At 41.2% G+C, this 20,479-nt stretch overlaps 1 pseudogene; it reads left to right on the top strand.

The window, feature by feature from the left end:
- The first annotated feature begins 7,865 nt into the window (after window positions 1-7,865).
- On the top strand, window positions 7,866-9,335 carry LOC132480087 (recombining binding protein suppressor of hairless-like; annotated as a pseudogene).
- Window positions 9,336-20,479: the final 11,144 nt, after the last annotated feature.

Genomic DNA, 20,479 nt, shown 5'->3' with positions numbered 1-20,479 from the left:
AGCTCCACTTTTCAAGCAGTAAAGGGCTCGATTTTTTATCACATCATTTCAGACTTTCTCTGGACAGTGTACCATCAGTTGTGTATAGTGTAAGTTTCACTATTTTTCTTTTGTTGGGTCTTTGGTGACAGGAACAGACTGAATGGAAAAAGAGAAACTGGGTTTTCATTCCATAAAGCTTCCTGTCAAGGGGTCTACAAAGAAGGGAGAACATATTATAATATGCATTTTGGATGTTGAACTAAGCTGTTAAGGCACAGAGCATTTTGGACAGCACCCCATACTTCTCAGATGCTTCTGTATTTTTCAAGTTTGCTTGGTTGAATGGTTTACTCAGGTGTATATTTACTGGAGGTAGTGGACAGTTTCCCACAGCTGTTTTGCTTTGGGGTTTTTTTTGAGTATAGCTAATTTGCAATGTTGTGTTAGTTTCAACTGCACAACAAAGTAATTCATATATGTATATAATATGTATATATATATATGTATATATATATTCTTTTTCAGATTCTTTTCCTTTATAGGTTATTACAGAATATTGAGTAGAGTTCCCTGTGCTATACTGTAGGACCTAGTTGTTCCCACATTTTTTTTTCTTCTGGACCTTACCTTCCAGGACACTGGTTGCTTAAGTTCTATGGTATCTCAAGTTTCATGTTACCATCAGAAATCCAGGGCCAACACCAGACACTGGGGTAGGCTACTGGAGCTCATGGATGTTTATAACCGTTAGGATGTTCTCAGTTGTAAGAAATAGAAAACCCAACTCAAACTAGCTGAGACAGAAAGGAGGATTATGTAATTACTTAAAAAACCTTTTCAGATAATCCCAACATCTAAATTGTCTTGGTATTGATGTCTGTTGATTGTTTTTTTCTCATTCAAGTTCTGATTGTTCTGGTTCTTAGTATGATGGGTGATTTTTTTTATTATTATTATTGTATCCTGGATATTTGGGGTACAATGTTGCAAGCCTTTGGATCCCATTTGATCTTTTTTGGCAGGAAGTCACCTGTTTAGGTGTAGTACACAGGTCCAAATGGGAATGGAAATTCACCTTCCCTCTGGGCCCTTTTGACACTGTGTGTGTGGGAGTGGGGGGGCTGGTGGGGGGGTGGCAGAGGGCCAACTGCCTCTACCGCCTTGCTGCTGAAAGTTCAGCTGTCCCCGTTCAGCCTAGTGGGAGGCATTAGAGCACTGCCTAGGACTGCCTCACCTCTGTGGGTGGTGGGAGTTAGGTGGGGAGGTGGGGAGTGGGAATTCAGCTCTCCAGCCCCACTGACCTAGTATTATGGGCTCTCTGTCATATTTGCTTTCTCCTTTTCCAGAAGGAAGATAGTTCAGTAAATTCCAGGAAGTAGTATTTCCTTTCTTGGTTAAACATCTTTTCCATTCTCAGAAGGGATATGACTCTTACAAAGAGAGCTTAACATCCATTGAGGGATACTTCAAGATCACCATTCCTACGATGTTGAAGCCTCAGTGAGGTAAGTGATATTATTCCCATTGTAACATGAGGAAGGGTTAAACCATTGCCCTAGTTCACACAGATAGCAGTATTGGTAAAATTCAGGCTTTAAACATTCAAGATTTTAATTCTTAATTATGAAAAATGTCCAAAATAGTCAAAAAGAGAAAATGCAATGGACCCCATATATTCATCACTCAAATTTAACAATGGTCAAGATTTTGCCACATTTGCTTAATCTATCCCTTTTTCCTTTTTATCTTACATGTTGAAATAATTTAAAGCAAATCCCTGATGGCATCTCTTACACCTATAGGCATCTCTTAAATGTAGACTATTTTTTACAAGATCAGAAAGCTATTATCACACCTAACATAATTAACAGTCACATTTCTATGATTGCTTCAAGTTTTCACTTAGCTACAACAATAAACTCTTTTCTTTCTTCCTTCCTTTAGTTCTTTCTTTCTTCCTTTCTTTTGTACTGTCTGTAATTTTGGTATCAGGATAATATTGGCTTCTATTTTCTGGAAGAGATTGTGTATAATTGGTGCTGACGCTTCTTCAAATGTTTAGTAGAATTCTCCAGTGAAACTATCTGGGCTTAGAGATTTCTTTTTTGGGAAGTTTTAAAATGATGGATTACATTTCTTCAATAGTTATAGGACTATTGAGATTATTTCATATTGGGTGAATTTGGGTAGTTTGGTTTTCAAAGAATTGGTCTATTTCTCTTCAGTTGTTGAATTTACCTGGATAGAGTTGTTCATAGAAGTCCTTTATTAAGTTTTCATTGGCTGCAACATCTGTAATTATATCCCCCATTTTATCCTTGATATTGGTAATGTCTTTGTCTTGCTAGAAGCTTATCAATTTTATGGATCATTTCAAAGAATCAGCTTTCTGTTTCATTGATTTTCCTTTATTTTTCTGTTTTTAATTGTATTTATTTCTGCTCTTTATTATTTCCTTTCTTGTGCTTACTTTTGATTTATTTTGCTCTTTTCCTAGTTATCTGAGTGGGATTTGGACTGTTGTTTTGAGACCTTTCCTCTTTACTAAGGTAAACATTTAGTGGCATGAATTTCCCTTTCAGCACCCCTAGATTTTAATATGTTGTATTTTTATTTTCATTCCATTTCCAAATGTTTGGAGAGTTTTCTGTTTTGTTTCTTAGTTTAATTTCTAGTTTGATTCCATTATGATCAGAGAACATAGTTGGTATGATTTTGATCAGCTCATATATTCCCAGACATCAGTTTGTTCTCTCAGGGAGAAAACAGTATAAATGTGGTAAGGGCTTTAGAAGGGAGTCACCTCTTACAGCCATCATTGAGTTCACATGGGAATAATAGTTTTACAGGTATAGTGTGCATGGTAAGAGATTTGGCTTTAGGTCACGTATTTGTGTTTCGAGGTATAGGAAAGAGATTCTAAACAAGTGAGGAATGTGGAGAGGGATTTGACAAGAACTCCCATCATGTCCACTAGAGGGTGAACATTGGAGAGAAATCCTAACATGCGGTGAGAGTGGAAAGTGTTTCTTCAAGTTCAGTTCAAGTGATATTCCCCAAGTCCACTTAGTTTTCACTCAGGAGGGAGGACTTACTGTGAATAACAGTGGAAAGAGCTTCAGAGAGAGCAAATACCTTCATATTCACTGAAGTCCATAAGGAGGAGAAGCCCTACAAGTGCTATGTGTGTGGAAAGGATTTTGCATATAGCTGAGTTTTCGCACTCATCTGAGTGTTCTCTCAGGGGATGAATCCTGTAAATATAATGAATGTGATAAGAATGAAAACAGCCATGAATGGGATGAGTGGAGTAAGGGCTTATTTGGAGTTCACATCTTCGTGTCCATCTCAGAACCCACATGGGAGAGAAGCTTCCATATATAGGAAAAAGATATTAAGGACTTCATGTGAAACTCATCTTATTCATCAGAGGTGCATGAGGAAAAGAAAACCATATACATGTGAAGAGTTTATCATTTTGAATAATAGTTCAGATCTTCTTACTCATCAGAGTCTACACAAGAGGACAGAAATTCTATACATATGGTCAGTACTTGACCTGTCAGGGTTCAATAGAGAACCAGATGCCACTCTGTATATTCTAGGCATGAATGCTTTTGGTGGGGGGAGGGGGGCGGGGAGTAATAATTTTTTTTTTTTTGCCCTGCCGCATGGCATGCTAGATCTTAGTCCCCAACCAGGGATCAAACTCGTGCCCCCTGCAGTGGAAGCACGGAACCCTCACCACTGGACCACCAGGGAATTCCCATGGAGTAATAATTCTTATTGGAGTATAGTGGACTTACAACGTTGTGTTAGTTTCTGCAGGCATGAATGCTTTTAATACAGACAATAAGAGGCACGCACGTGTTTGGAAGAGCTAAGGGAACGTAGATCGGGGAAGCCAACACCAGCCTGCAGCGCCAAACTGGGTTCTCAAGAGCTTTCTTAGAAGCTGCTGCCAATCTCAAGAATCTCAGTCTACAGCAGCAACATGAGTGATACTCAAGGGATTTCTCTGAAGCTGCTGAAGATGTGGAAAGCCCCATAAGCTATCTCAGTCTATAGTACCAATATGGGTGATATATTTTTAAAGTATTAAAAGCTTTATTTATGATTGGAATCATTCAACAAAAAAGCAAAAGCAAATGAGCCTGAAAAAGGAACTAAGCTGTCGTCTAGAATAGCCTCAGTAGCTAAGCTGCCTTTGCACCTGGCTGGCATGACAGCTGTAGCTCAGCATACCCAGCAGTTGCCCCCACAGCAGCATCAATATGGATGATTCTTTTTTTTTTTTTTTTTTTGGCCGCACCACGAGGCTTGTGGGATCTTAGCTCCCTGACCAGGGATTGACCCCGGGCCCTCAACAGTGAAAGCACAGACTCCTAACCACTGAACCACTAGGGAATTCCCTGGATGATTCTTAAGAAGCTCACTTGGATGCTTTGAAGCTCATGCCTGTCCATGATTCCTCCTGCAATTGCCTCCAGAGAATAGTGCCTTTTCTTCCTATGCTTCCTAAGTCTCATGTGAGTGCCTTTTCAATGGCCAACTATAACCAAGAAACATCTGGGGAAGGGGATTCTGAGCTATGCTGTTCCTGTCTTCTCTTTTAATACAGAAGCCCTTAACAGATTCAGTCGTAAAAAGAAGTGATGATGTCCTGTGACCAACAGACAATATAGCACAGTGTTGCAGGGGCCTCATGTGCACCTCAAGTCTTAGTAAACAGCATGCACCCTTATTTATGTCCAGTCCATGTAGGTCATGCTACAGGAAGGGCTACAGTTAGCACTCCACTCTTGGAAGACATCAGGTTTCCCACACTGTTGATGGACTCTATTGGTATCATGCATGGCAAGGATTCCAGAGATACCTCTGGTCTCCCCAATCGTTAAACGTCCATGCAGAACAAAATCCATAAATGTGATGGTTGTAGCCCTGGCTATCGTCAATACTCAAACTGCTACCCTACCTTCTACACAGGAAGAAAATTGTAATTGGGGTGAGTCTTCAGATTTATTAAAAAGACCGTATTAGAAAAATAACCTAATGTTCTTTTTCTAATGTCAGGTCATACAAGTTATCAGAGAGTGTATTCATAAAGTAAAAAAAAATGTGGTGAGAACTTTAATCAGTGCAAAGGCCCTTAAATTCATTAGTCTCCACCACATGAGAGAAAGTTTATCGAAGGGATGTTTTAAGAGTATCACAGAAGGGGCTTCCCTGGTGGCGCAGTGGTTGGGGGTCCGCCTGCCGATGCAGGGGACGCGGGTTCGTGCCCCAGTCCAGGAGGATCCCACATGCCGCGGAGTGGCTGTGCCCGTGAGCCGTGGCCGCTGAGCCCGCGCGTGCGGAGCCTGTGCTCTGAAACGGGAGAGGCCACGGCAGTGAGAGGCCCGCGTACCGCAAAAAAAAAAAAAAAAAAAAAGAGTATCACAGAAACACTGCTATATGGTCAACACACTGTTTTCTCTTTATGGGCACACGAGAAGATGATGTTCACATCCTCCAATATGGATTGGAGCCATATGATTGAATTCTGGCCAATGGAGTGAGGACAAAAATGACGTGCACCACTTCCTGGTATTGCCCATAAAAATATTCCAGGTGATTCTCTCCTTCCTTTTCCACAGTGATCTCTAGCCATGAGTTATGGGTGCCACCTGTTCCATATATGTAGCTACAAGATGAAGGACTGCCTGACCTCTGTTGGACATCACTTGAGTGAGAAATCTTTTTTGCACTAAGACACTGAGATTTCAGGGATTAGCTGAAGTATCAAGTCTATCCTAACCAGTACAAAAGTCTTAGTAGCAGCTAATTTCATAATTACACAGGAAGATAACTCTACAATCCCCCCCTTAAATTTTTGAAACAATTATTTTCAAACTTACATAAAAGTTACAAGTACAGCAACAAAGGATTTTCCTTCCCTGAACTCTGAGACTATCATGATGCCCCATCACCCCTGGATACTTCAGTGTATATTATTACAAATATGGATATTTTTCTACACAATCATTTTATAACAACCAAAATCAGGAGATTAATATTTGTACATTACTACCATCTAATCCACATATTCCATTCACATTTCATCAATTGCCCCAACAATGTCCTTTATAGCAAAATTATCCAATCTAGGATCACACAATGCGTTTAGTCATTACAGCACCTTAGGCTCCCTCAGTATGGAATATTTTCTCAGACTTCCGTGAGCTTGACACTTTAGAAGATTACGTGCTATTTTTGTTCTTGTGTAGAACATCCCTTAATTTGGAGTTGTCTGATATTTCCTCGTGATTAGATTCAGCTTATGCATCTTTGGCCAGAATATCACAGAAGTGATGATGTGCTCTTTTGGCGTACAATTTTATTTATCCCATTTGTGGTGATGTTAATTTTGATTACTGGACCCATATGATATCTGCTAGACCTTTCACTGTAAAGTTACTAGTTTTTTCCATTATAATCAGGAAGTAGTGTGTGGAGTGGTACTTTGAGTTCATGAAAATATCTGCTTTTCATTAAACTCTCATTAACTGATTTATTAATATAATCTAGACTCCTGGATTTCTAATCTATTCAATGTGTTATGATCAGTTACTGTCACTTATTTTGATCCTTAAATTAACCCAGATTTGGCCATGGGAACCCTTCAGGCTGGCTTCTGTGTCCTTTTGATTTGTCCCCATCATTCTTTAATCACCCCCTTACTTTCTGGCACAAGACATGTGAGGCTCACCTTGTACTTTCCCAGCCTGTTGATTTGCACCCTCGGGAGTCTCCTAGGTGAAATCTGAAACGGGAGCTCCAGACACAGAAGGTAGGGAGAGACCGAAGAAAGAGGCAGATCACTTCAGGTTGGGAGGTGGCAGGTTTAATAAGGGAACTCACATACAAGGCTTGTCTTTGGTGACTGCAAGACAAATAGATCTCTGCACCTGCCTGCCAGAATCTTAAAAGTTTATATAGAGGACTTAACTGGGTTCAGTCATGTATTCAATCCAGATGGTCTTAACAACATCTTACTGTCTCAAGGCTGTGTCCTGGAGGCAGCTTCTAGTAGGGAGGGGGCAAGTGGACTGCATATTCCAAAGACAGGGGAGGGGGCAAGGAGCCTCCAATTGCCCAAGTCCAGCTCATGGGTCAACCAGTGGTCACATCCTCAAAATGACCTTCTCCAACTTAGCCTCTCCTTTTAACAAGGAGGCCTTCTTCCGTGTAGTGGAGAATGGTGATTAGGGGCCAAAATATGGTTACTAGGTGTACTCATTACTGTAGAGTCACTGCTCCCGGGCTCTCTCATACCCAGAACTGGCAGGGGATGAGTGTGTGATTCTGTTTATACACATTTTTTTTTTTTTTTTTGGTTTTTGGCCATGCTGCACAGCATGCAGGATCTTAGTTCCCCAACCAGGGGTTGAACCTGTGCCCCCTGCAGTGGAAGCAAGGAGTCTTAACCACTGGGCCACCAGGGAAGTCCCAATACACATTTTTTTTCTATATTTCTTCATACAGTTGACCCTTGAACTTGGGTTTGGACTGCATGGGTCCACTTACACGGGGATTTTTTTCAATAGTAAATAGTACAGGAGGGTTGGAGTTTTGGCGAGAGTTTGTGGAAGATGGTGCCTGTTGTGACAGGTTCCTGGCTCACAGCTCCTAAAACCCATGGAATTTCCTGAGTGATAAAGGTGTCTTTTGTTATGTTAATGAGTCATTGAAATTATGAAACTATCATTCAAATGGAAGCATTATAGTTCTTCGGAACCATTATTATCTCAAAAGGAAAGGAGAATGATACAGATACACTGGCTGAGGTGTTTTGAGGGGCATCGAAGTGTTCCAGCCTGTGGCTTACCTTAACATGTTCTTGAAGTACCATGGCGTGGATTAAAAGAAAATTTGGTGAGTGGCCTCCATCTAAACAACTTACTAGGGAAGCTATGCGAAATTATTTAAAAGAGCGAGGGGATCAAACAGTACTTATTCTTCATGCAAAAGCTGCATAGAAGTCATATGGAAATGAAAAAAAGGTTATTTTGCCCTCCTCCTTATGTGTATCTTATGGGCAGTGGATGGAAGAAAAAAAAAGAACAAATGGAACGCAATGGTTGTTCTGAACAAGAGTCTCAACCATGTGCATTTATTGGAATAGGAAACAGTGACCAAGAAATGCAGCAGCTGAACTTGGAAGGAAAGAACCATTGCACGGCCAAAACATTGTATATATCGACTCAGACAAGAGGAAGCACTTCATGCTGTCTGTAAGGATGTTCTGTGGCAGTAGTGATGACTTTGGTGTGTTCCTCAGCACGCGGATAAAAGTCATCTCCAAACCTTCCAAAAAGAAGCAGTCATTGAACAATGCTGACTTATGCATCGCCTCGGGAACAAAGGTGGCTCTGTTTAATCGACTTCGATCCCAGACAGTTAGTACCAGATACTTGCATGTAGAAGGAGGTCATTTCCATGCCAGTTCTCAGCAGTGGGGAGCATTTTACATTCATCTCTTAAATGATGGTGAATTAGAAGAAGAATTCACAGACCGCGATGGATACATCCATTATGGACAAACAGTCAAACTTGTGTGTTCAGTTACTGGCATGGCACTCCCAAGATTGATAATTAGGAAAGTTGATAAGCAGACCGCATTACTGGATGCAGATGATCCTGTGTCACAGCTCCATAAATGTGCATTTTACCTTAAGGATACAGAAAGAATGTACTTGTGCCTTTCTCAAGAAAGAATAATTCAATTTCAGGCCACTCCTTGACCAAAAGAACCAAATAAAGAGATGATAAATGATGGCGCTTCCTGAACAATCAATAGTACGGATAAGGCAGAGTATACATTTTACGAGGCGATGGGCCCTGTCCTTGCCCCAGTCATACCCGTGCCTGCTGTAGACAGTCTTCAGTTGAATGGCGGTGGGGACGTAGCAGTGCTTGAACTTACAGGACAGAATTTCACTCCAAATTTACGAGTGTGGTTTGGGGATGTAGAAGCTGAAACTATGTACAGACGTGGAGACAGTATGCTCTGTGTTGTCCCAGACATTTCTGCATTCTGAGAAGGTTGGAGAGGGGTCCGGCAGCCAGTCCAAGATCCAGTGACTTTGGTCCGTAATGATGAAATCATTTATTCCACCAACACCCCAGAACCAGGGCCCTACACCCCAGAACTGGCGCCACAGCTACACTGCAGTGCGGCGGGAGCAATCCTTCGAGCCAACTCCAGCCAAGTGCCCCCTAATGAGTCAAACACAAACAGCAAGGGGAATTACACAAATGTCAGCACAAATTCGACCAATGTCACATCATCTACAGCAACAGTTGTGTCCTAACTACCGTCTTTTTGCTAGGACGTACACTGACTTGAGTGCAACAAAATGTTGACCAAAAAAAGAAAGAAAAAAATGAACAATCTTTTGTGGTTTCTTGGGAAGACTTTTCATACCCAGTGATGCTATTCAAAAAGCCCACTACCTGCAAGTGCTGATTTGAAGTGCAGAAGCCACAGTAAAACAAACAAACAAAAAACATCAAAATGTACAAACTTTTGGAAATTGATTTTTTTCAGCTGTTATTTTTGTTTAGTTGGTTTGTGTTTGGTTTTGTTTAAATAGGCAAGAAATAGAGATGTGGCTGGAGTAAAAGGTAATCAAACTAGAAGATGAAAATCTAACATAGTTTTTATGGACCAAGGAACTTGTATAAGCTTTAGTAAAATGTACATTTTCACCATACCTTTTTTATATCACAGTATATATAATACACCTTTGTTACCACATAGATTGTCCTCCTCCCCACCCCCTTTGAGCATTTGCTCTTAAGTACATTCAGGTGCCAAGCCTGGCCATGCTTGTTTAATCTAATTACCATACTCCTCCAGGTCTTTTTGGTCTAAGGCTGGAACTGTTCTTTTTATTTTATTATTTTCTTTAAAAGCTGAAGTCTTATGACTTTTCATGAGTGGAAGATGTTTTGATTTCAGCAAGTCAAATCTTGTAAAGGCCTGCATATTTCTTCTAAGATTATTTGAAGTCTGTGCAAAAGCTTTAAAAAGAATGCCTCTGCCTTGCCTGCAATACATGCAACGTACATTGACTTAGTCTCTATTCTCAGACACTGTTGATAGTTATCTCTCTGTGTTCCTTTTTTTAAAAAAATGTATTTATAGTTGTAATCCAAGAGGTTCTAACATTTACCTGGAATTAAATGTGGCCATTTAGTCATTAATGAAAAAAAATAGTAAATAGTACAGTAAAACACAATCCACAGTTGGTTGAATCCACAGATGGGGAACTTCCAATATGGCAGGCCCTTGGATATGGAGGGCCAGCTATAAGTTATACTCAGATTTTTGACTGAGTGGAGGGTCAGCGCTCCTAACCCCCAAGTTGTTCAAGGGTCAACTGTATATATTGAAAAGCATAAATTGACACCAGTACCTCCAAAGGTAATCCCAAACCACAGGTGCATTCTGTTTTCTCCCTTCCCAGCAAAGAGCTCCTCTGCCGAAAAGAGTTAATAGCAGGTCTGAGACCACTGTCTGTAGAAAAGCCTGTTTCGAGGTCATGAACGACATCTGGGAACTTGGATTTTGGTAGGGTTGCCTCACCATTTCCTGTTAATGGGGATTCACTGTGCCTTGACTGTTTGTACAAATAATGTGGCTTATGCTGAACACCTGCTTTCCTTCTGGGCGCCGGGAATTTGAGTTCGTGCTTGGCAGAGCGTGACTACGTGACCAGCCTGCAGTGGGAAACTTGGGCAATGTGTGTCTGATGGGCTTTCCTGGTAGACCCACTTCACACGTGTTGTCACAGTTGTTGCTAGGGAATTAACTGTGTCAGACTGGTTTTCTCCAGACTTCACCCCAAGGAACAAAACTTTAGATAAACCAGAGAAAAAAAGAAGGCCTAGGAGGAAAATGCTTAGCTTCCTTGATAGCTTCACAGAGTTGTCACAGAGCCCCTCCCTTCAACCCCCCAACTGTAATAGTAACCTTGTAAGTGCTGAATTTATTGCTCAGGGGTTTGAGGGGGAAAGAGGGAAACTTTTTAGAGTGTGGGTTTGTATTTTGTGGCTATTACACCTAGATGTGGGATCATCTCAGTCAGGGAAAGCTACAAAGAAAAAGTTCAGGGGCCACAGCGCCCTGGATTTCTGCTGCCAGTGAGCAGGTTGCAACTTAATCTCTGAGTTTGAAGAACAGAGATGTGTCTTGCCTATAGGAACCTCTGGGGAAAAAAGGAGACAACATGAAAAGGGAGGCAATCTCCAGATGGAGATACACTTTCGGAGATTTCAAAAGCCATTTTCAGTTGCTACTGGGCTTTTGGGAAATCAGATGTCTGACCCTGAGAGGCTGATGCTTCTCCAGCTTGGTGTGCATGTTTTCTAGAAGGTCAGTTTGGACTATAAGAATGATGAAGAGGAAGGGGTTCAGGAAAGCCTTACCTGAACTTAGAACATAGCTGTCTGACCCTACTGAGTCTCGGCTTTGCTGCTGCCAAAGAAAAGCAGCTGGCTTTTTTGCGAATCCTGAAATCACAGATGCTATCTGCCTGGACCTGCCTCTGAGCTGAAACCTGAGACTGTCTACCTAAGTGTTTCAGCCCCAGCACGTTCTGTGCTTAATTGAAATAGGGTGGAATTTCTTCACTCAGAAAACTGGCTCAGGGCCTCCCTGGTGGCGCAGTGGTTGAGAGTCCGCCTGCCGATGCAGGGGATACGGGTTCGTGCCCTGGTCTGGGAGGATCCCATATGCTGCGGAGCGGCTGGGCCCGTGAGCCATGGCCGCTGGGCCTGCGCGTCCGGAGCCTGTGCTCTGCAACGGGAGAGGCCACAACACTGAGAGGCCCGCATACCGCAAAAAGAAAAAAAAAAAAAAACTGGCTCAGACTATGCAACTCTGGCAGACTTAGGACACCCCTCTAGGGGGACCTAAACTGTGACAAAACAGCATGGATGCTCCCACTTCTGGGCATAGATCCAAAGGAAATGAAAACAGGTTACTGAAGAGATATGTGTACTTCCATGTTCACTGCAGCATTATTCACAATAGCCAAGATATGGAAACAACCTAAGTGTCTGTCAGTGAATGAATGGATAAAGATGATGTGGTGTTATGTATACAATGGAATATTATTCAGTCATGAGAAAAAAGGAAATTCTTCCATTTGGGACAACATGGATGGACTTGGGAGGCATTATGCTAAGCGAGATAAGTCAGACAGAGAAAGACAAATACTGTATGTTGTCATGTATATGTGGAATCTAATAAATAAAACAAAGTAGTGAATATAACAAAAAAGAAACAGACTCACAGATACAGAGGACAAACTAGTGGTTACCAGTGGGGAGAGGGACGGGGGAGAGGGGAGTAGGGCATTAAGAGGTTCAAACGATTATGTATAAAATAAACATGCCACAAGGATATATTGTACAGCATAGGGAATATAGCCAATATTTTATAATAGCTATAGATGGAGTATAATCTATAATACTTTTGAATGACTATGTTGTACACCTGAAACTAATATACTATTGTAAATCAACTATACCACAATAAAAAAATTTTTAATTAAATTTAAAAAAGGAAAATGGAAAAAAGAATTGATTAGATAGGTCGTTAAAAAGTTCAGATACATTTAAATAAGACCCTGACCCCCCACCTTAAAAAAATAAAAAATAAAAAAACCCTCAAATTATAAAAACAGAGTAAAATGGTGGTTACCACGGGCTGGGGGTGGAGGATATGGGAGAGCTATTGTTTAAGAGTACATATAACTAGTAGATAAATAAGTCCTGCAGACCTAATACATGATATAGTGATTATAGACAACAAAACTGTATTATAAACATTAATTGTTCCCACCACTAGAAGAAATAATTCTGTGACGTGATAGAGGTATTAACTAACACCACAGGGGCAATCATTTTGCAATACAAGTGTATCAAATCAATCTGTTGTACACCTTAAATCTACACAGGGTTGTAAGTCAAATATATCTTATTTTTTTTAAAAAAAAGAAAGTGAAAAAAAAATAATGGAAGCTGCTGGACCCACTGGGTCACACAGAAACACCCACAGGAAAGGCTTATTGCCAGATGAGACCATCTGAAACTAAGCTGCTTATCCACACTCTGACAGCATTCATCACTTTTGAGCCCTGCCTGTCAAATCAAAACACATCTGAACCTCAATAAGGACAGACTTCATTCAAAAGGACTTGTATATATACACTACCAAACGTAAAATAGGTAGCTAGTGGGAAGCAGCTGCATAGCACAGGGAGATCAGCTCGGTGCTTTGTGACCACCTAGAGGGGTGGGATAGGGAGGGTGGGAGGCAGGGAGACGCAAGAGGGAAGAGATATGGGGATATATGTATACATAGAGCTGATTCACTTTGTTATACAGCAGAAACTAACACAACAATGTAAAGCAATTAGACTCCAATAAAGATGTTAAAAAAAAAAAGGACTTGTCGTAGGGAGAACCCTCTGCTTTCAGAAATCTGCAAGTGTCACAAATTTAAACAGAAAAGGGCTTTTCTAAGGTGGGGTAAGAAAGGTTGGCGGGAACTTTGTGAGGGAGGAGCCAGTGGCCAAATCAGGGCTTCAACGAGAAATGTTTATTGTCTTCAAAGGCATCCCACAGATGTCTTCAATATGCTTGAGAAGAGTAGATACGTTAAGAAACCCAGAAAATGAAACTGCAGTTCTCCAAATCCTCTGACCTCAACTCTCACCCGGGCCACAGCTCCCCTGTCCACTTGTGGGTTCATTCACTGCTCCATTCATTGTGGATTCCACCCTTTTATCTGGGGGACTGGCTGAGTAAGAATTGATCAACTGAGTAAAAATTGATCTGAGTAAGAATTGATCTGAGTAAGAATTGATCACCTCTCAGGCAACACAGGAGGTTAATTAATCAAATATCCCTGGATGGGACTTTCCCTGGCGGTCCAGTGGTTAAGAATCCATGCTTCCACTGCAGGGGCCGGGGGTCGGATCCCTGGCCGGGGAACTAAGATCCCACATGCCTCGGGGCACAGCCAAAAAAAAATAATAATAATGATAATAAATTTTAAAATAAATAAATAAAATATCCCTGAAGGGTGATGGAGGGTTTCCTGAAGGCAACAGCCGAGTAGGTTTTTAAGGGCACATGAAAGTTTTCCAGGAAAATAAAGGGAGAGAGGGTCTTCCAGGTGGAAGCAATGGCCCACATAAAGGGGTGTGAGGACTTGAGGACTCAGGAAAGGCCAAGTCTGCAAAGTCGGGTCTAGAAAAGGGACCCTGCTGGACGTCACGGACAAAACCGAGCCAGGTGAACCAAACACTTATTTGGTCCAGTGAGGTTTTTCCACTAAACCCCCAGAATTGTCAGATCTCCGTGCAGCTCCCTGTTACTGGGAGGAAGGCTTCTGATGATCATTGAGGCACAGAGAAGAAGCTAGGAGTTGTGAGGGGGTGCTTCTCCCAGTAAGGGGAGACGCTAACGAGAATAGGGAACGTGTCTCAAATGCTTACAGTGTGCGCGGCCCAGTGCTGTGTTTTATGTGTGTTCACAGCCTTATGCCTCCTGATGACCCTGCGAGGAGGTTACAATCTTCCTTTCACACAGATGAGGCACAGAGAGGTAATGAGTCCGTGTTAAACCCTCAATGATGTGATTCCAGAAACCACGCTCCTCCCTGCATTATACTATCCGGCAAGCAGATCCTATGTCAGCAGGAGCTTTCTCCCTGTTCCGTGGGTCTGTCCTTCACTCCCTGGGGATGGCTGAGTAGCGCCCCCCACAAAGACACCCACGTCCTGATCCCCAGAGCCTATGCATATGTTCCCTTATAGGGCAAGAGGGACTTTGCAGGTGTAATCAATGTCTTGAGATGGGGAGATGATCTTGGATGATCCAGGTGGACCCAATGTAATCACAAGAGGCTTATAAGAGGAAGGCAGCCTCTCAGAGAGAACATTCCGTGCAGCTGGCTTTGAGGATTGTGGGAGAGGCCCCAAGCCGCCTCTAGAAGCTGGAAGAGGCAAGGAATGGATCCTTCCCTGGAGCCCCCAGAAAGAATCAGCCCTGCCCACACCTTGATTTTAGCCGTACTCACTTTGGATCTCTGACCTCCAGAACTGTAAGAGAATACGTTTGTGTTGTTTGAAGCTAAGTTTGTGTTAATTTTCTACAGCAGCCATAGAAAATGAAACCACTCCTTGACTGTCCTTTCTTGATTCCATGAGAATTCCCCCCTTCTTGTCTTGTATTTGTCTTTAGAGCAGCATGGAGACAGGGTGAAGAGCACAGGCTTTTGAGTCAGAGCTGGATTCAGGCCCAGCCACTGCCTATTGTCAACTCTGTGACCCGGGTGCCTTATTCTAATTGAACCTCAGCCTTCTTATCTATTAAATGGGAGCAAAAGTCATCCTGATCCTCATTAGTTATTGAGAATTTATCTAATGTGCCAGGCACTGAGCCTCACATAGATAAGCTCACAAAATCTCCAAAACAACTATGGGGGTTGGGTTTTGTCATCACTACTCAAGTACCATTAAATGAAACAGAGACTTGCAATGTTTTTGCTCTAACAGGACAAATTAAGATATGTCAGAGGTCCATTAGTCCATGAACATAGGAGAGGGGTGTGTCATTGAGCTTTTTCTGGCTTCAGGAAGAAAATTCACCAGCAATGATTCTTTTTTTTCTTTGTACCGAGCAGGGGTCGCACCCAGGCCCTCGGCAGTGAAAGCTCAGAGTCCTAACCACTGGACAGCCAGAGAATTCCCACAATGATTCCTTTTTATAAAACAAATATGAACGTAAAAAATTTACTAAGCAACAAATATGTAAAGCTGCCAGCCAGAATTTCACACTTTTCAAAGATTACAGTCTGATGTTGGGGTGTCTGACAAGCACATTGGCAAAGACGGCTTTACCATGCAGAATAGCATCTGCTTCTATGAAGCTACCAGGAAAGAGGGTCCCCCGAGTAGAGTTAGAACAGCTTTGCACCTGCCCACACTTTAATCCTCACAACTATCCTGAGAGGTAGGCTCTGTTGGAATCCTCAACTCGCAGATGCCTAACATAAACCAGTTACCTGACCAGTGAGTAGCACAGCCGTGATTTGAACTCGGGCATTTTGGGGGTTTTTTGTTTTTTTGTTTTGTTTCTTTTGCTTTTTTTGAAGATGTGGACCATTTTTAAAGTCTTTATTGAATTTGTTACAATATTGCTTCTGTTTTATGTTTTGGTTTTTTGGCCACGAGGCATGTGGGATATTAGCTCTCTGACCAGGGATCGAACCCACACCCCCTGCACTGGAAGGCAAAGTTTTAACCACGGGACAGCCAGGGAAGTCCCCTGAATGCAGGCATTTTGGCCCCAGCCCCAAAATATATTCTGTTGCTTCCCCTGCCCCACATTTCCTGGGGTGGAACGGCTGGCCTGAGCGCTCTGAGGACCAGCTCTTGGCACTGATGGTGCTTGTCCAAGGTGAACTAGAGGCAGCAAGGACCCCAGCCCACACTCTGCTCACCAGGGGTTGTGTCTGCTCGGTGGAAGGGGAACCTTCCTGTAACTTTCACAAAGATGCCAAGCAGGCTAGGGGCTTCCTGCCTTTTTCTTATGACTTCATTTCCTTTCTCCAGCTCTGTCTTCTCGTGACTCTGCTCTTCCCCAGAGAAAGGAGAAAACAACCAAGTTCCAGGTGAGTTGCGTTTTCGTATCTTGTTTTGCAGTGAGTGGCCACGTCTTTTCTGATTTCTTGGAGGGTGAAAGACGATACCAAATACTTAGTATTTGTGATGTACCAGGCATTTGCCTTTTATGATGCAATTTCGTTTGTTCATGTTGTTTGTTCTCATTTTTGTTTCCAAAATAATAGTGTAGAAGTGAATTTAAAAATTTCTACATTTACTACTTGCCTTACAAACCAGTTTTCTGACTTGAATTTTTATTTATTTATTATTGAAGTATAGTTGATATACAATATTGTGTTTCAGGTGTACAGCAAAATGACTCAGTTATACATATGTATATATCTATATTCTTTCAATTCTTTTTCGTTATAGTTTATGGCAAGATATTGAATATAGTTTCCTGTGCTATACGGTAAATCCTTGTTTAGCTATTTTATATATGATAGAGTGCATCTGTTAATCACATACTCCCAATTTATCCCTCTCCCAAACCAGGTGTTTTCAATGCTCTTCTTAAAATAGGCATTCATAACTATATTTGCAATAATAGAAAATGATTTTGAATAGTGCTTTCTTTACTTACTTTTTATAACTGCTTGATTGAGTTACAATTCACCTACTGTATAATACACCCACTTAAAGTGTAAAATTCAAAAGTTTTTAATATAAGCACAGATATGTGCAACTATCACCACAGTTAATCTTAGAACATTTTCATCACCTCAAATTAACACTGTACCTTTTAGCTACTACACCCCCTCCACCACTCGTAAAAATGGAATCATATAATATGTTGTCTTTTTATGACTGGCTATGATTTTTTATGACTATGATTTGGTGTAATGCTTTCAAGGTTTATCCATGTGTGGCGTGTATCACTACTCCATCCCTTTTAATGACTGAATAATATTCCATTTATGGATGTAGCACATTTTGCTTAATTCATTGGTTTGGATTGTTTACACCTTCTGGCTGCTATGTATAATGCTACTGTAAACCTCTGTATACAAGTTTTTGCATGCATGTGTTTTCGTTTGTCTTGGACATGTCTGCTGGGTAGAAGTAGAGTTGCTGTGTCATCTAGTAACTATGCTTATTTATTTGTTTTTGGATTTAGTGAAATGTATTTATGTGGTTTGCAATCAGTTTTATATATAGTTAAGTTATTGCCATTGTCTCAGTGTAGGAATGGTTTGCAGGAACTCTCCCTCTGCAAACTGTTAATGAATGTTGACAATGCAGAGTTTTTAAGGTTTGTCACTGAACGAGAGATCTTCAGATGCCTTGTAATCTTGCACCTCATACATGAAAGAAACTTGGTAGGGGACTTCCTGAATTTGACAACGATCTTAAAAGTTTATATTGACATTACTAAAACAAGTTGTGGAGCCGAAATAAACTTTTCATAAACTAGCAATAGGAAAAAAATTGAATAACTAGATTACAGAAAAGAAAAAGTACTTTTTCATTCTCTATATAGAAAATAATATAATAAAACCATTGTCATATGAAAAGGTGATCAAAGATAACCGAAGTTTTAGAAAATAAGAATATGGAAATATGGAGAGATTCATTCCTTTAGCTATTTCATCCACAGATATTTATTATTTGCCTACTTTATTGTCCAGAATGCTGCTAGGGACTGAGAATAGAACAGCAAATAGACATAAATAGTCCCTGACATTGTAGTAACTATAAATGTTTGAGAAGCTGCCAGACTTTTCCAAAGTGGCTGCACCATTTTACAATCCTGCCAGCCATGTTTCCAATTTCTCCACATCTTTGCCAACACTGGTTATTACTTGATTTTTTTTTCATACTAGCTATCCTAGTGGGTGTGAAGTGTTATTTGTGGTTTTGATCTGCCTTTTACTAACAACTAATCTGCTCATTTTAAAATTGAGTTATTTGACTTTGTATTATTGAGTTGTAAGAGTACCTCATATGTTGTAGATACTAGTCCCTTATCAGATACGTGATTTGCAAATATTTTCTCCCATTCTGTATGTTGTCTTTCCATTTTCTTCATAATGTCTTTTGCACAAAAATGTTTAATTTTGATGAAATCCAAGGTACCCTTTTTCGTTGTTGCTCATGTTCTAAGAATCCATTCCCAAATCCAAGGTCATGCATATTCACCTGTTTTCTTTGGAAATATTTCTAGCTTTAACTCTCACATGTAGGTCTTAGGTCAGTTTTGAGCTAATTTTGTATAAAATCGGAAGTGAGTATCTAGTTTCATTCTTTTACACGTGGCTATCTAGTTGGGCAGCACTCTTTGTTGAAAAGATTTTTCTTTCCCCATTGAATGATTGTGGCGCCCTTGTTTGAAAACCAGTTGACTACAGACACAAGGCTTTCTCTCTGGACTCTGAATTCCATCCCATTGATCTATATATCCATCCTTATGCCAGTACCACGTTATCCTGACTGCTGTTGCTTTGAAGTTTTGATCAGAAAGTGTGAGTCTTCTAACCTTCAAACATCTTATGTTGATGCATTTCAAAGTGAGTTGAAGATATTTCCTCCCAGGTATTTCAGTATCCATATCATTAACAAGAGTTCAATATTTGTGGATGAATATTTTTTCTTTTGAGGTAAAACTTACATCAAAATGCACATATCTTGGGCTTCCCTTGTGGCGCAGTGGTTGAGAGTCTGCCTGCCGATGCAGGGGACACGGGTTCGTGCCCCGGTCTGGGAAGATCCCACCTGCTGCGGAGCAACTGGGCCCATGAGCCATGGCTGCTGAGCCTGCGCGTCCAGAGCCTGTGCTCCGCAACGGGAGAGGCCACAACAGTGAGAGGCCCGTGTACCACCAAAAAAAAAAAAAAAAAAAAAAAATGCACATATCTTAAGTGAACTATTCAGTGAGTTCCAAAATCTGAATATGTGTGCAATTAATTGGAGCCCCTAGCAGGATAAAGGATTATCCCAGGGAGTTTGTAAGGCCCCTTTCCAGGCTCTTCCCTCATTCTCCTCTCCTGCATAACCAGACTAAATACTGTTCTGATGTATTATTCATCATAAAATAGATTTGCCTATTCTGGTTTTTTGCTGTTGTAGTTAGATGTGATATCTCTTTGATTTCATTGTTATTTTCTATGTCTCTTAGGTCTCCCTTTTTCATTTTACTACAGTTTGCAAACAGTAAAGTTGAAAAATCTGTTGGATTGACCCTTTTGTCACTATAAAATGTCCTTCTCTGTCTTATAACAATTTTTGTCAAAGCCAGTGTTTTCTTTTTTTAAAAAAATTAATTAATTTGGCTGCATTTGGGTCCTTGCTGTGCACGGGCTTTCTCTATTGCGGCAAGCGGGGGCTACTCTTCGTTGAGGTGTGCGGGCTTGTCATTGTGGTGGTTTCTCTTATTGAAGAGTACAGGCTCTAGGCACATGGGCTTCAGTAGTTGTGGCACACGGGCTCAATAGTTGTGGCTCACGGGCTCTAGAGCACAGGCCCAGTAGTTGTGGTGCACGGGCTTAGTTGCTCAGTGGCATGTGGGATCTTCCCGGACCAGGGCTCGAACCCGAGTCCGCTGCATTGGCAGGCGGATTCTTAACCACTGCACCACGAGGGAAGTCCCCCAACCCAATTTTAATTTTCCTTTCACACTTCAAAAGACACAAGTAGGCTGAAGGTGAAAGGATGGGAAAAGACATCGTGCAAACAGTAACTGAGAGCTGGAGTGTTCATTACTAATATCAGAAAACAGTGACTTTGGGACTTCCCTGGTGGTGTAGTGGTTAAGAATCCACCTGCCAATGCAGGGT

The sequence above is a fragment of the Mesoplodon densirostris genome, chromosome 19 (assembly GCF_025265405.1).
Source record: "Mesoplodon densirostris isolate mMesDen1 chromosome 19, mMesDen1 primary haplotype, whole genome shotgun sequence".
Lineage (NCBI taxonomy): Eukaryota > Metazoa > Chordata > Mammalia > Artiodactyla > Ziphiidae > Mesoplodon > Mesoplodon densirostris.
This window is presented reverse-complemented; position numbering and strand designations above follow the sequence as displayed.